At 41.9% G+C, this 14,899-nt stretch overlaps 1 long non-coding RNA gene across 1 annotated transcript in view; it reads right to left on the reverse strand.

Annotated features, from left to right (window-relative positions):
• Positions 1 to 14,899, reverse strand: part of LOC132900176 (uncharacterized) — a 38,897-nt gene that overhangs the window by 8,882 nt on the left and 15,116 nt on the right. Inside the window, exon 3 of the long non-coding RNA XR_009656760.1 lies at positions 4,217 to 4,261. This is a non-coding gene — a long non-coding RNA (uncharacterized LOC132900176). The remainder of the gene's footprint in view (positions 1 to 4,216; positions 4,262 to 14,899) is intronic.

The raw sequence follows: 14,899 nt of genomic DNA on the forward strand, positions 1-14,899 counted from the left end.
AGTGGAGCGGATAGCTGGTAAAATATTTCACTTGGTGAGCAAAGCACCAAATTTTGCATGAAACTTTGTCTGCATGTACCTGACCAAAAATCATCGCTGGCCACTCAAGTTTCCACCATTTTCAAGATGGCTGCCATGATTTTCAAAATGGTGTAATAAACGCAGTAATAAGGAAAATGACTTGTCACTATCAATAACTGAAGGCTGAGGGATTATCCTTTTACCACCTACAGCTATAACACTTTAACATATGGGATACAACTAGGTTCGAAGATGGAATTCCTACATCTAGCCCGATCGTTCATCCAGTGCAATTTAACTCCCGTGCGATCTGTACACCATTCGAGGGACTTTTAGCCCCGTCCCTCTTGGCTCAGCTCTCCCGCGTTGGCACACTCCGTCAATTTGGATACGACATCACGACCTGTATATACGGGGCGGATCGTAATGTATTTGGGAGACTTTGTATCAATAATGAACAAAGCTTACACTGAACCCCATGCCGAGTTTAACGGCAGTAAATTGCACCATTGTGCCCTGGTAGTGTTTGCAATTTACTTTTTTGAGAATATAAAACAACAGTTTCTTAGTTGCCCTTTTGAATCCAACTTTTATCATGCTCCTGGACAGTTTTGATCCAGGTTGAATTATTTTGAAAGAATAGTCATTATAACTTCACTCACATAATAACCAAAGCCTTCTACATTAAAATTGTGAAAATCCGGCCAAAAAAACGACCACAATAAAGATGTGTGTCCATATTTCGGAAATTTGGTTGTTGAAAATGACGCCATTTTGAAAACGGCGGTGGCCATCTTTAAAATGGCGGAAATCGCGATGGCCAACGATTGTTTTGGAAACAGTATGGTTTGATCTACATGTGTGCCAATTTTCATGCTTTGCTCACCAAGTGAAATATTCTGGTGAAAATTTCATGTTAGCCGCTACACTATACGACTTTTTCATACGTGTTTGGGTTAGGGATGTTAACCGATGACCGTTTGACCGGTGGTTGACCGAATCAATGTCAACCGGTTAATTTTTTTTTGGTTGTCGGTTAAAAAAAAAATCAATCGTTTTGAAGCTGCCGATTTTGGAGCGGAGGACTTGGAATTCTGTGTTTGTAAACGCTTGGGGCGTGCCATGCGGTGTAAGGACGACAGCTGACGAATCAGAAACACCCATTCAGTCATGTCCCGCCCTCCTGCCCCAGTTAAAGACAGCTAACAAATCAGAAACACCCATTCAGTCATGTCCCGCCCTCCCGCTGCCACTCGGCGAAAGAAAAAAGTGTAGACACAGGCTTTTTAGCTTACAAATTACTATTCTTTTTTTTTTTTTTTATTATTATTATTAGAAGGCACATGGAGTTTAGTCCTGCCTTGGCCAGTGCATTCTGAAAGTATGTTTCGGTCTGTAGCCAACAATGCATGTTATTGCAGATCATCTCTCTCCACACAAACTAAAGGCGCAGATGCCGACTTTTTCACGGCTGAATCGTGCAGATCCGATTGCTTTCCTTTGAGCATACAGAATTTACTCTGATGAAATTATTCAGACACTCCCTCCAACGCAGCAGTCTCAAAAGTAGCCGGTCACCGGCGGCAAATCGCCGGCTATGGCTCGTTATGCCGCCGGCTATTGTCAGTCGAGTCACAAAATGTAATATTAAATATTTCTGACAGCAAAAAAAGTTGTGAATGTAAATTACATCCACTATGTCATGTATGTCCGTTGCCGCGTCAACTGTGTTTACATCCTCGACACGAGTGCAGCCATTACTGCCGCCTGTGTTGCCAGATTGGGAGGTTTCCCGCCCAATCTGGGCGGTTTTAAGTGCATTTTGGCGGGTTTTGAACATATTTTGGGCTGTAAAACATCAGCAGTATCTGGCAACATATTTTTTTTACTTAATACAAGAAATTAATAGATGCCAACGTTTTTGCCAAAATGGTATTTTATTTTCCATTGTTTATGCAGCTTCAGCATCATACTGTGAGATTCTGTTCAAATCGTTTTTTTCTTCTATGAAGCCTGAGCCATTTATTTTATTAGTTTATAATTATTGTTTAATTTAGTCTTCAGGAGAGACTGCCTGCACACAGTACTAGTATTAATAGTTTTTTTTTCTTACATGAAAGCTGAGGCATTTATATTATATTTTAAGGTAACTTCATGTTGTGCTGTGAGGTTCTCTGCACTTTAACTTTTGAACCAACAGGTGCATTTGGATAAGTAAAGCCTATTTCTCTGCATTTTTGTAGTCCTGGTAATCTTTTATATTGGTAAAGTTGTTTATAGGACCATTTCTCAGTGTCTTTGTTTTTTTAATCAATAGTTTTTCAGTTATAACTTAATATTTAACACATCACTCAATTTTAAACAACCCCCGCACCTCCCCCATGGGCTGCCCCCATAGTCTCCAAAATTTCTGTGGGAAACACTGGCGTGCGTAACAACGCTAATCAAGCTTAAGCTAGACAACCCGCCTCAAATACCCGTCCCGGGTAAATGTTATCCCAATTTTAGATGGCCTGTTCCAAACCATCCCGCCCCATGAAAAATTCATACTTGCTTATCTCTCTCTCATATATATATATATATATATATATATATATATATATATATATATATATATATATATCACACATCACATTATCTCTAGCCGCTTTATCCTTCTACAGGGTCGCAGGCAAGCTGGAGCCTATCCCAGCTGACTACAGGCGAAAGGCAGGGTACACCCTGGACAAGTCGCCAGGTCATCACAGGGCTGACACATAGACACAGACAACCATTCACACTCACATTCACACCTACGGTCAATTTAGAGTCACCAGTTAACCTAACCTGCATGTCTTTGGACTGTGGGGGAAACCGGAGCACCCGGAGGAAACCCACGCGGACACGGGGAGAACATGCAAACTCCGCACAGAAAGGCCCTCGCCGGCCACGGGGCTCGAACCCAGGACCTTCTTGCTGTGAGGCGACAGCGCTAACCACTACACCACCGTGCCGCCATATATATATATATATATATATATATATATATATATATATATATATATATATATATATATATATGTCCCTGCACGCTTTGCGTGCATTATGTCTGCCGTGGGCAGACATTTTACCATTTTGCACCCTGCTGTAAATTATTTGTACCCTGCTATTCTCCCAAACTTTGAAGCCCCTGCCAACGCCCCCCCCCAAAAAAAAAAAAAACCGGATCTTTGCACGATTCAGCCGTGAAAAAGGTGGCATCCACTAAAAGGCACGCTGTTTGCATCCCTGTTTAAACTCATAGGTTAACCGACTTTAACCGGCTAATGAGGCTCAGTGGTCGGTCAAGATTTTTTTTTAAGTTTTCGCCAGCCCTAGTTTGGGTAAAGGACCTCGGGATCAAGTCGCTGCTGAATGAATCCTGGATTGTTTTTGCCCGTGTAAGTATGTTTTTAAGCTTTTCGTTCACGTCTTGACAACAAAGTGCAAACAAGCAACAGTTGGCTTGATTCTGACTTGTGTTGGCTCTTATCTCTCAGCTAAATCATTCACAAAGATCATCAGAAACCCCTTTAAAGACCTGGATCTTAGTTAAACAGGACGGAGAAGTGATCACGGCGCATTGTAACTGTACGGCTGAGGAAGAATTTTGTTGCGACCTTCATGCGTATGGACTTTGTGAGGAGGAAACAAAGAAACAGCTGGGGACTTTAGTGCTTCGGGACTAAAAAAAAAAAAGTAGCGTAAAATAACGACACATAGCAAGAAAAGTACTTGGAAAACACTAAGGACAGAGCTGAGAGGAAGATACAAACCTTTCACCAAGTGATCACTGCAAACTCGAGCGCGCTTCGACTCGGCTCCCTTCAATTTCACTGAGAGGTTCGAAAGCCACCTTTCTCCACGTCTTTTTGTGAAATCCTGTGTTCGTTCACCCTTTTTCATTAGCTCACGGGGAACCCTGAAGAAACTTATCAGTTTCACGGTTTGATCGATTCGAACAACCTAAAACAACGCAAGCGTAAGGCATTTTTCATGCGAGTAATGCACCTTCTCCGTACAAACGCTTTGTCAACCGAGCTTTGGTCGACCACCAGCGAAAGTTCTGAATAACTAATGAGGTGGATGTGGCGTCACATGAAACCCAGCAATTTTGAGAGTCTGAACTGGGAGGTGGTGTGTGAGACCGGAGTGTGATTTATTTATTTATTTTTACCTGCTCAGCATGTAGAGCATCTGACCAGGATCATCAGCAAACACCCTGAGAAAGACAGAACAAAATGTGTTAGTGTGAACCAGGGCTGGGCGATGACCCCCCCCCAAAAAAAAAATCCACATCATATAATATAAATGTGTCTTGAAATTCTCAATATACAGGTTTCCTAACAAATACTCAGCAATACAGTATATTTAATACAGTGGTGCTTGAAAGTTTGTGAGCCCTTTAGAATTTCCTATATTTCTGCATAAATATGACCTAAAACATCATCAGATTTTCACCCAAGTCCTAAAAGTAGATAAAGAGAACCCAGTTAAACAAATGAGACAAAAATTTTATACTTGGTCATTTATTTATTGAGGGAAATGATCCAATATTACATATCTGTGAGTGGCAAAAGTATGTGAACCTCTAGGATTAGCAGTTAATTTGAAGGTGAAATTAGAGTCAGGTGTTTTCAATCAATGGGATGACAATCAGGTGTGAGTGGGCACCCTGTTTTATTTAAAGAACAGGGATCTATCAAAGTCTGATCTTCACAACACATGTTTGTGGAAGTGTATCATGGCACGAATAAAGGAGATTTCTGAGGACCTCAGAAAAAGCGTTGTTGATGCTCATCAGGCTGGAAAAGGTTACAAAACCATCTCTAAAGAGTTTGGACTCCACCAATCCACAGTCAGACAGATTGTGTACAAATGGAGGAAATTCAAGACCATTGTTACCCTCCCCAGGAGTGGTCGACCAACAAAGATCACTCCAAGAGCAAGGCGTGTAATAGTCGGCGAGGTCACAAAGGACCCCAGGGTAACTTCTAAGCAACTGAAGGCCTCTCTCACATTTGGCTAATGTTAATGTTCATGAGTCCACCATCAGGAGAACACTGAACAACAATGGTGTGCATGGCAGGGTTGCAAGGAGAAAGCCACTGCTCTCCAAAAAGAACATTGCTGCTCATCTGCAGTTTGCTAAAGATCATGTGGACAAGCCAGAAGGCTATTGGAAAAATGTTTTATGGATGGATGAGACCACAATAGAACTTTTTGGTTTAAATGAGAAGTGTTATGTTTGGAGAAAGGAAAACACTGCATTCCAGCATAAGAACCTTATCCCATCTGTGAAACATGGTGGTGGTAGTATCATGGTTTGGGCCTGTTTTGCTGCATCTGGGCCAGGACGGCTTGCCATCACTGATGGAGCAATGAATTCTGAATTATACCAGCGAATTCTAAAGGAAAATGTCAGGACATCTGTCCATGAACTGAATCTCAAGAGAAGGTGGGTCATGCAGCAAGACAACGACCCTAAGCACACAAGTCGTTCTACCAAAGAATGGTTAAAGAAGAATAAAGTGAATGTTTTGGAATGACCAAGTCAAAGTCCTGACCTTAATCCAATGGAAATGTTGTGGAAGGACCTGAAGCGAGCAGTTCATGTGAGGAAACCCACCAACATCCCAGAGTTGAAGCTGTTCTGTACGGAGGAACGGGCTAAAATTCCTCCAAGCCGGTGTGCAGGACTGATCAACAGTTACCACAAACGTTTAGTTGCAGTTATTGCTGCACAAGGGGGTCACACCAGATACTGAAAGCAAAGGGTCACATACTTTTGCCACTCACAGATATGTAATATTGGATCATTTTCCTCAATAAATAAATGACCAAGTATAATATTTTTGTCTCATTTGTTTAACTGGGTTCTCTTGATCTACTTTTAGGACTTGTGTGAAAATCTTTTGATGTTTTAGGTCATATTTATTTGTTTTTTTTAAATATATGAAAATACGTCCCTTTACACACTCATCCAGAAGGGTAATTTTGCACAAGGCCATCTGTCTACAGCTGAAAAAAAAAAAATAATAAAACACATCTGGAAAAATCCCAAGGGAGTCTGGAGCCAGATTCGTGACGTTACCTGTGGAAGCGCCAGCAGGCTGTGCGAGCTTTGCACGGTTTCAGTGCACAGCCTGTGTAGACCAAGCGCTCCCATTTCTCTCTCATTGTCCGGTCTTTTGGGAAACGATGAGTGCTAATCCCATCAAGATTGGTGTTGCTACACTCTCCTACGATACAGCTGTTAACCATTTTAATAATTACACAATAATGTTGAAGAAATTTGCAGAAAACCACCAGGTTGTTTTCTCAAACAAACCAGCGCTGACGTAGGATCCAGAAAGAGGCGTCCTGCATGCGACGTCACAAAAATCAATGTTTGCCAAGAAATCCAAATGCCAATTTTTTTCAGATGCGGACCAATTCGCCTCAAATGGCTTGATTTCATCTGAACTTTTCCAGGGATGAGAATGAAAAATATTTAAAAAGTCTGAAAAAAGCCGGGGGTTTGGAGGCCGCAGGCTCCCAGCGGGGCCCAGGGGCAGAGCGCCAGTGGGGGCCCAGGGGGTGGGAGCTCATGATTTTTGGCTATTTTTTTTTTTTTTTAACTCCAAAACCATTAATTTTATCAGCAAAAAGTTGCCATGTATTTGGAAATAAATTCCCCTTCTTGGTGGACTCCCAGGTGAAAATGATTAATATGGTACAAGAGACTTGTTTTTAATCAATTCACATTTGATGATTTCAAAAAAAAAAAAAAAATCAATGCACCTTTTAATATAAACGAGCTCTACAGTATTATATTTCTGCATTTTAGCTATTCATGTCTTTGAATACTCTAATCCAGTGGTTCTCTAACTGTGGTACGCGAGCGCTCTCTGGTGGTACGCGGGGGAAAGTCATATTTTCGCATTAACATTTTCAGCTAAAAAAAAAAAAAAAACCTGAAACATACAGTGCATAATAAATACAACGTTTAAAAAAAGAAATGTGTAGCTACGTGTGAGAATGTGAAAAATTATGTCTGGCTTTTACATTTTTGTGGCAATGCAAGTCTTCAGGATTCTTTTTTTTTTCCTTTTTTTGTGCTGAGATGTTTGATGTTTCACATATCTTCTGCTGAGAAAAAAAGACTTGATGTTTGTGTTATTTGTGGGCCAGATTAGGAGGTCGAATATGTACTGTATGGCTCTGTGCCGGGCAGCACGGTGGTGTAGTGGTTAGCGCTGTCGCCTCACAGCAAGAAGGTCCAGGTTCGAGCCCCGGGGCCGGCGAGGGCCTTTCTGTGTGGAGTTTGCATGTTCTCGCCGTGTCCGCGTGGGTTTCCTCCGGGTGCTCCGGTTTCCCCCACAGTCCAAAGACATGCAGGTTAGGTTAACTGGTGACTCTAAATTGAGCGTAGGTGTGAATGTGAGTGTGAATGGTTGTCTGTGTCTATGTGTCAGCCCTGTGATGACCTGGCGACTTGTCCAGGGTGTACCCCGCCTTTCGCCCGTAGTCAGCTGGGATAGGCTCCAGCTTGCCTGCGACCCTGTAGAACAGGATAAAGCGGCTACAGATAATGAGATGAGATGAGAGATGGCTCTGTGCCATTTTCATTCAGTTGCAATTTGAGTGTGTATTGCGCTGTGTATGTAGGAGTATGTGAGAATTGTTGGACAGAGTTGTAAATGTCTGATTCGGTGTTAACAGCTATCAATAAATAACCATAATAAGGAATAAACATCTCTCCTGTGTGGCTGAAGCTAATAGGGAAGGCCTATGCTGCTATGGACCCTTTTCACGTGACGTCACGACAAACGCGGCCGCCATTTTGGACGTGTACTACCAGTAGTTTACCACAGCCAGCATTGAGGAACGGCAGCAAAGAAAGTGTTTATTTTCAGCAAGACTTCCATCATGCCACTATATTGTTGTGCACCTGGATGTAGTAACCATCAACAAACAAGGCAAGGGTTATCATTTTATCGGATCCCGACGGAGAAGATGGATAGCGGCCATTAACAGATCGGCAGCCCTCGGCATACCAGCGCTTGTGTAGTGACCACTTTGTTGGAGGTAAGACGAATAAAATTAGCCAGAAAAGGCATTACATTGCTGTTAACATTCTGTGGCGGCGAGTGTGTAACCAAATAGGCTAAAATAACCCATTTTAACCTCTTTGTTCTTCTATAGTAGCTATTAGCTAACGACATTAGCTAGCGTTGTGTTCCTTTGCTGTTGGTAGACTGTAGGACAGATCACAGGCAGTGTCCTACAAACAGCGCTTAATTTGAGGGGGAGCAAGCCGGAGCGCGCTCCGGAACCTCGGGCGTTGGCTCCGGCAGCTATTTACACTGGATCCAGTGATCCGACACCTCTTTTGACTATGTAACAACAACAAAAAAAAAAAAACGATTGTCTTTAGGCTTGCCATCCTTCCACTTGCGAGTGGTAAGTGATCTGCGCTGGGATCACACACACAGCGGCTCAGTCCCGAATCGTGGCTTGTGCACTTCACTCGCGCGCTGTGTGAGCTGCGCAGGGCCGGAGTGCGCACCCTCCAGAGGGCACTCGCTGTTCAGGGCGGAGTGATTTGGAGCGCAGGATGCCTGCGGAGCCGAGCGTATCCGTGTATTGGTGTTGCTGTGTGCAGACGAATCGTGTATTGGTGTTGCTGTGTGCACACTAATCGCTTTTAAAAACGTTAATCTGATGATCCGCTGATACGGTCTAATGTAAACATGGGCTAAGTGTTCAAAACAAGAGGAACATGTATTTGTCTCTTAAATCCAGGCCGTTCCCTGTAATCTGTAACACTGGGTTGGAGAAAGTAATGGCAAATAGTGAGTGCACAAACCGTAGAAGGTAAACTGTACACAGCGCCAGGGCAGTGTGATGGTATGTCTACTTTTAGATTGTGTTAGCTTATCAATGAACACACTCGTCACTCGACGAGTTTCACGTCTTTACGACGGATACTTAAATGTGTGTTAGGTATTATTGTTGCAGTCTAAGCAGTCATTGTAGCAGCTAGATGAGCGAGAACCGAAAGGGTCTGTGCCATAAACCGTTATTTCTGTACGGCGTTGCTAATGTGTCGTTACTGTTATTTCTCCCTCTGCTCGCCCTGTAAATGCCCTACGTCGCTGGATAGCGAAGGTGTTTTCTGCATCTCGCTCCTTTTTCTTGTATGTTCTCCGTTTGTCGCCTTCCTCGCATTCAAACCAATTCGAGCCGAAGTCCGCTACATGTCCAAAATGGTGGTCGCGTTTACGAAGGTCACGTGACTGAAAAGGGTCTATATTATAATGTTGGTCATCATGGTGGTACTCAGAGCGCTCAATATTTTTTCAGGTGGTACAGAGTATAAAAAGTTTGAGAACCACTGCTCTAATCCTTTAAAATGAAGTGCAAACCAGAAAAAAGTTCTATCATAATTCTCTTAAGCTTTCTTCTGATGTGATCATGGTAGCAGGAGCTCTTGCATATTAAGCAGGCAACATTCAACATCACTTATCGCTTCCTTTTCAGCTGTTGTGTGGACTAACTAGGTTTTATCTGGACAGGATGTTGTGGAATGTAATACAGACACCATATGGTCAATCTGAAGATCGAGATGGTGATTTTGAGTTAAAGAACAGGCATGTACAATGGGCATTACATACTGGAAATTTTTTTTAAGTTCACACACACACACCATGGCATTGATTCATGCGATATTACATTATAAATATAATGAAATCACTGAACAGGCAAAATCATTTTCGACCTACCTTTGTGTTTTCTGGTGTGTATGTGAAGTTCGATCGTCCTTGCCGCTCTACTAGCGGAGTTTATCATGTCAGAACACAATGAGCAAAGTGCTTTTCCTGGGACGTCTATTTTCCCTATGTGATCACCGAGCTTCGTTGTGATCTCGACATTCAGTGTTCTTTCTAACCAAGCCCATCGAAAACAGTTCTTTATTCCTGCACCTTTATCAATCTCCCTCGCTCGATCCTCTTCTTTCTTATCTCAGACTTTTGCCATTGTCGATATGCTAAAATATCCCGCCTGAATACGAGCGTCTTTCCGATGTTACAAATGCGTATCGTCAAACAGCGTGTACGGTCGGTGAACGGAGAGCATGCGTGCTTGTGTTTATACACTGCACGCGATGGGAATTCACGGAAATTCTACCGCAAATAAGTCGAACGTTGTCGCAAAAGTGAATGTTAATTACAACACGTCGAAAGACTCGAGTGTGTTAACCCGGAGCCCACCAAGAATCAAGACGTTTTAAGGTGACCACAGATCGTTAACCATACCCCCCAAAAAAAATTTCTCAACGGATTTACATCCGTCTCAAAAACGATCGTCAGAAAATTCTCATCCCTGTTTTTCTGGTATTGCGCAAGGTAAAAAAAATTGCACAAAATGCGACAGATATTTGACCAAAGTTTAATATAAAATAAGAGGATTACACTGATCTTGCTCCTGAATTCACCCGTGATATGCCCTTTGAGGTGTCTGTGAAGATTCGCAGTCATCCAGGTACATAGTAATCCGTGGTTAGTAGAAAAGGGCAACTGGACTTGCTTGAAGATTCTTGAAAACGTTTCACCTCTCATCCGAAAGGCTTCCTCAGTTCTGTCTGACTAACACTACGTTCAGACTGCAACCTGAAACGACCCATATGCGATTTGTTGTGAAATCCGATTTTTTTGTTCGGCCGTTCACATTACCAATTATGAGAGTTGTATGCGATCTCCAATATGAACGGAAAACGACCCAAAAGTGTCCCGCATGCGCAAATTGACACGTAATAAGCACATCTACGTAATATGCAAACAAACAAAAAAAAAAAGCGCACTCTTCAAGTTTAATGATTTCTTTTTTTTGTTTGTTTGTTTAATTATCTGGTTAGTGTTAAAGTGTGAGGTCTCGTGTGTGTTTTTGTTTCTGAACTGAAGTGAAAACGTGTAGCCTGGTAACGAGGGTTGATTCCTAAATGTCTCTCTAATTTCTATATAAGTGCACTACATGTTACTAGGAAGTAAAGGATTTTTAAACTCTATATAGTAGGGCTGCACGATATCAGAAAAATATGCCATATTCGATAACATGACTGAATATCTCGATATCGATATGTATCACGATAATTAAATATATACTGTTTTTCTTACCTCTACTCGCCGTTCTGCCCTGTATCTAGCATTTAAAAAAAGCACCCAATGCATCGCTTCCATTCCAACATTATTTTTTATTGGAAAAACATGGCTACACCTGCAATGGTGTCCATCAATCATCTTTAAATCTCTTAATTTTTGTGAGCGCAGCAGAAAATGTCTTAAGTTGAAGTAAATGAACTGAAAACTACATTACATTAACATAAAGCATTCAGAATGGCAATTTCAGCGGCTCCCGGGAGATGAAGGTGAGCGACACAGATTCACCATAAGCTCACACACAATCTGTTAATAACACATGTGGGTGAGAGAGCAGTGGTGTGTGTGTGAGTGAGCGAGCGAGCGAGCGGTAGTGTGTGTGTGTGTGAGAGATAGCACGGTTTTATGTTTTTATGCTGCTGTACATTAGTGTTTGTCCCAGTGAGCCGCCCCACCACTGTTTTACAGGTACATGTCTTGCAAAGTACCTGAGTTTGCAGTACGTCATCCCTCCTGAATCCAAAGTACTTCCAAATAGCAGACGTGCATTTTTTTTTTGGAAACCAGTTCCTCCTCACACAAGTTTGTCTCACCACACTTGCTACCGCTCCCACCTTCCGCCATCACCACGAGGCTTTTACTTGTTTTGCAATAGGAGGCGGAGTTATCCCGCGGCGCTTGTTGACATTCAAATGTGATTGGACGGCACAGAAAAATGTGCCTTTTATCGAAATTTAAGTAATTTTTGCGGTATGTGTATCGCAAACTATGATATCGCGATATCGATACTTTTTCGATATATTGTGCAGCCCTACTATATAGTGCACTCGAGCTTCAGTAGGCAGTCATTTGGGATACGGCCGCTGTATTACCAAACTCTTAATTCAGGCTTAATCATTTGCACATATTTATTTTGTCATATTAATAAACTTTTTCTACATTTTTATAAATATTTATTTAGATTGTTTATAGCCAGCTGAATTCTGCAACTTCTCTCAGCGCTGGCTCAAGGTGCAGAAACACCAGTGCAGTTTGCTATGGAGATGAGGCGAGACCTGGCGATGTGGTACAGGATGGTTTAAGTTATAAATCAGTTATAGAAACTGTTTTATTTAATCAGGCTAACAGATCAACATCCAGGTCCCTACCAAATCCACCATTAGCTTGATCAATTCTATAAAAGTCTATTTAAATTCCGAAAACTGTACAAATGTTGTTGTTTTCCACCAAAGAGGCGGGATTAGCCAACGCAGAATAGTGACGTTTGTCTCTTGTTGATGACGTGTAGGTGGCATGAATGCGACCTGTCCGGTCAGACTGCAGTCGCATGTGAAAATATCGGATCTGTGTCGTTCAGATTGTCAATAACAAATCGGATACAGGTCGCATATGGGCAAAAAAAATCGGATATGGGTCGTTTCAGGGTGCAGTCTGAACGTAGTCTTACAGAATCTTCAAGCAAGTCCAGTTACTCTAACAACCACAGATTACTATGTACCTGGATCAGGGTTTTTTCTAGAAAAATTTAGTATGAGGGCGCTCACCATGGCAAGGGAGCGAAGCAGGGGGGGGGGATGGCGCCGGTTGTCCGTCCCCCCCTCTGCCGTGCGAAGCCTTTGAAAAATTGAGGCTCCAATGGGACATTCTGAGGCTATCTGAGAGGGAAATTCTAACAAATTGTCTGTCAACATTGAAAAGAAAGAAGTAATCTTCTTCTGCCCCGGACAGTCTTTGGCTTTCTTCCGCTTCGTGCCGCGGGATGACATCTTTAAATGCCCAAGCGTCAACAAAAACAACTCGCGAACTACTTCTGTCAAAAGCTCCCGCGCCGGTGGGTGAAAGGTCATTCAGTCTCGAGAAATCTCACTCTACAAGTCAGCTGACCTTGTATGGAACCCATGTCAAATCTCGCAAGAGCAGCCGTGACAACTAAACAACATGGCGCCTCAGTCTGGAAAACACCAATTCGGATTGTTTTTGCACCGTCTGGCGGTGTATCTACTATGAGGGCAATTCCATGTAAATGTCAACCTCACCATGCAAAAATAAAGCAACATGTAATACATCAAAACCACTCCCAGAGATATCACCTAGGCCTGTATTTTACAGATGTGAATAAGTTGAACCAATCTGTAACCAACCTAATACGTCACTGTCAGTCTTTCTTTCTTATAATGTAAACCCCAAGCTAAAATCAACTTTGATCATGTACAATCCTATATTATTGCCACAAGCCACAGAAATGTATGCTAAAATCCACAAAACAGCAAAACAATAGCCATCCTAAATATTATTTAAGAACTTTGATAGTTTTAGCTGATATTTAGAGAGTTTTTCAAAGGGTTATGGTGCTTAAATTGCTGATTTTCTAAACATATGCCATGTCTATTTCAGACGCGTCACATCCATAACGGAATTTCGTCACATCCATAACGCTGACTTTTCCTTCCGAAACTCTGCATGAAATACAAAATATTTTAAACAAAGATTTTTTAATATTCACCTTGGACCCCTCTATCAAATGGATATCTCCATTTCGACATTAGGTTTACAGTTTCACAGAGTTTGATAAAAATGTACAGTCACCCAAGAAAAGTGATACTTTTTCTGTCACATCCATAACGCATCTTTTATTGGCATTTTCTGGCATGCCCTAGATGTACTATGGGAATTGTTCTTGTTCTATCACTTCTCCAGTATGGTACAGCCTTAAAATATGCAACACCTGTTTAAATACTGGGAGACAATAAAACATGCACTGGGTCATTTGTTGCCATTTTGAGTTCAAGTGTCACGTCCATAACGCTGGAATTGCTCATGATTGGAATATTTCTGGAGTAATTATAACATATTTGATGATCAGACACACTGTCACGTGGTGTTGCTGGGATGTTTTCATGGAGAAAAGATCGTTTTGAGAAAGACTGCATGTTGTGCAGTAGCATACAAGTGCATGGCCGAAGTGTGACTTGGGGTTCAATGGGGTGGGCGATATATCGAGATTTGTAATATATCGATATGTTTTATGAACACGAAAAAGATTTTGGCATATCGTATATATCGAGATAATGCTCTAAATTAATATGATTTCGCCACTGTGCTTAATTTCCTTCATTGTGCCATGGTGCTGCCCGCCCCGCCTCCTTCGTGTGTTTGTACCCCCTCCCCTCGCGTGTAGGCGGCGTTAACTCATTCAACATGGCGGCGCCCACAGAAAGCCCGGAAGCGGCAGAACTCGTACCAAAAAAAGGACAAATGGCTCCATTATATGGAGATATTTTGGTTTTAAACCGTCGGACGAACAACAGAAAGAGGTCTACTGCCGGAAATGCAAGAAATTGGTGGCAACCAAAGCATCGAGCACCACGAACCTGTTCAACCATTTACAGGTACGCCACAAACTTTCGTACGAGGAGTGTGCCAGGCTGAGAGTTAATGCAGCGAGATGAGTTTGAGTTTTGTTTTTAAGGAAAGGGAAGGCAATATGTATTATTTCTATAAGTCAAATTATTATTTATGAAATGAGGGTTTTTTTTTTGTTATCTTAAATGTTTAAGACACACTTTATAAGAACTGCCTACCCTAGGTTTTATGTTTGTAATTAAAATAAGGCAATATACTACTTCCTTGGTTTGATAATTCATGTTAAAAATGGTGCACAAGCACTTTGTTACTAGTACCTGTCTACCTCTAGGCACTTGGCTGCCTACCTGTTTGCA

The sequence above is a fragment of the Neoarius graeffei genome, chromosome 16, assembly GCF_027579695.1.
Source record: "Neoarius graeffei isolate fNeoGra1 chromosome 16, fNeoGra1.pri, whole genome shotgun sequence".
Lineage (NCBI taxonomy): Eukaryota > Metazoa > Chordata > Actinopteri > Siluriformes > Ariidae > Neoarius > Neoarius graeffei.